This window comes from Oncorhynchus mykiss, chromosome 16 (genome assembly GCF_057628025.1).
Source record: "Oncorhynchus mykiss isolate SJ-2025 chromosome 16, ASM5762802v1, whole genome shotgun sequence".
Classification (NCBI taxonomy): domain Eukaryota; kingdom Metazoa; phylum Chordata; class Actinopteri; order Salmoniformes; family Salmonidae; genus Oncorhynchus; species Oncorhynchus mykiss.
The window spans coordinates 67,665,001-67,667,500 of record NC_143037.1 but is presented as its reverse complement, the minus strand read 5'-3'; the positions used below and the strand labels follow the sequence as shown (position 1 = coordinate 67,667,500).

At 37.8% G+C, this 2,500-nt stretch overlaps 1 protein-coding gene across 1 annotated transcript in view; it reads right to left on the bottom strand.

Annotated features, from left to right (window-relative positions):
• cacna2d3a (calcium voltage-gated channel auxiliary subunit alpha2delta 3a) overlaps nucleotides 1-2,500 on the bottom strand; it is a 324,461-nt gene that overhangs the window by 105,026 nt on the left and 216,935 nt on the right. The gene's annotated exons all lie outside the window — the stretch shown is intronic.

The following is a 2,500-nucleotide window of genomic DNA, read 5'->3' as shown; positions in this document are numbered from 1 at the left end:
CAGAATGAGTCCCAAACCTTAACCCTTACCTTAGCCATTCAGAATGAGTCCCAAACCTTAACCCTTACCATAACTATTCAGAATGAGTCCCAAACCTTAACCGTTACCTTAACCATTCAGAATGAGTCCCAAACCTTAACCGTTACCTTAACCATTCAGAATGAGTCCCAAACCTTAACCGTTACCTTAACCATTCAGAATGAGTCCCAAACCTTAACCCTTACCTTAGCCATTCATAATGAGTCCCAAACCTTAACCCTTACCTTAGCCATTCAGAATGAGTCCCAAACCTTAACCCTTACCTTAGCCATTCAGAATGAGTCCCAAACCTTAACGCTTACCATAACTATTCAGAATGAGTCCCAAACCTTAACCCTTACCTTAATCATTCATAATGAGTCCTTAAACGTCATGTTTTAATCCTATCCCAAACATGAATCCATACTTCAAGCATTCAGAATTCAGAGTCCCTAAAGATAACCTTTCAGAACGTTGCTGAATGTTTAATTCATCAATGAGACTGTGAGAGCTTGTTAAAGACAGATGTAGCCCTGTTCAATAATACAACTCTGTTCAATAGTACAGCTCTGTTCAATAGTACAGCTCTGTTCAATAATACAACTCTGTTCAACAATACAGCTCTGTTCATTAGTGAAGTACAGCCCTGTTCAATAGTGTAGTGCAGCTCTGTTCAATAATACAATTCTGTTCAATAGTACAGCTCTGTTCAATAATACAACTCTGTTCAATAGTACAGCTCTGTTCAATAATACAGCTCTGTTCAATAATACAACTCTGTTCAATAATACAACTCTGTTCAACAATACAGCTCTGTTCATTAGTGAAGTACAGCCCTGTTCAATAGTGTAGTGCAGCCCTGTTCAATAATACAACTCTGTTCAATAGTACAGCTCTGTTCAATAGTACAGCTCTGTTCAATAATATAAATCTGTTCAATAATACAACTCTGTTCAACAATACAGCTCTGTTCATTAGTGAAGTACAGCCCTGTTCAATAGTGTAGTGCAGCCCTGTTCAATAATACAACTCTGTTCAATAGTAAAGCTCTGTTCAATAGTACAGCTCTGTTCAATAATACAAATCTGTTCAATAGTACAACTCTGTTCAACAATACAGCTCTGTTCATTAGTGAAGTACAGCCCTGTTCAATAGTGTAGTGCAGCCCTGTTCAATAATACAACTCTGTTCAATAGTACAGCTCTGTTCAATAGTACAGCTCTGTTCAATAATACAACTCTGTTCAATAGTAAAACTCTGTTCAACAGTACAGCTCTGTTCAATAGTACAGCTCTGTTCAATAATACAACTCTGTTCAATAGTACAGCTCTGCTCAATAATACAACTCTGTTCAATAGTACAGCTCTGTTCAATAGTACAGCTCTGTTCAATAATACAGCTCTGTTCAATAGTACAGCTCTGTTCAATAGTACAGATCTGTTCAATAATACAGCTCTGTTCAATAGTACAGCTCTGTTCAATAATACAACTCTGTTCAATAGTACAGATCTGTTCAATAATACAACTCTGTTCAATAATACAACTCTGTTCAACAATACAGCTCTGTTCATTAGTGAAGTACAGCCCTGTTCAATAGTGTAGTGCAGCCCTGTTCAATAATACAACTCTGTTCAATAGTACAGCTCTGTTCAATAGTACAGCTCTGTTCAATAATACAACTCTGTTCAATAGTACAACTCTGTTCAATAGTACAGCTCTGTTCAATAGTACAGCTCTGTTCAATAATACAACTCTGTTCAATAGTACAGCTCTTTTCAATAGTACAGCTCTGTTCAATAGTACAGCTCTGTTCAATAATACAACTCTGTTCAATAGTACAGCTCTGTTCAATAGTACAGCTCTGTTCAATAATACAAATCTGTTCAATAGTACAACTCTGTTCAACAATACAGCTCTGTTCATTAGTGAAGTACAGCCCTGTTCAATAGTGTAGTGCAGCCCTATTCAATAGTACAGCTCTGTTCAATAGTGTAGTACAGCCCTGTTCAATATTACAGCTCTGTTCAATAGTACAGCTCTGTTCATTAGTGAAGTACAGCCCTGTTCAATAGTGTAGTGCAGCCCTGTTCAATAGTTCAGCTCTGTTCAATAGTGTAGTACAGCCCTGTTCAATAGTACAGCTCTGTTCAATAGTGTAGTACAGCTCTGTTCAATAGTACAGCTCTGTTCAATAGTGTAGTACAGCCCTGTTCAATAGTGTAGTACAGCCCTGTTCAATAGTACAGCTCTGTTCAATAGTGTAGTACAGCCCTGTTCAATAGTACAGCTCTGTTCAATAGTGTAGTGCAGCCCTGTTCAATAGTACAGCTCTGTTCAATAGTACAGCTCTGTTCAATAGTACAGCCCTGTTCAATAGTACAGCTCTGTTCAATAGTACAGCCCTGTTCAATAGTACAGCTCTGTTCAATAGTACAGCTATGTTCAATAGTACAGCCCTGTTCAATAGTACAGCTCTGTTCAA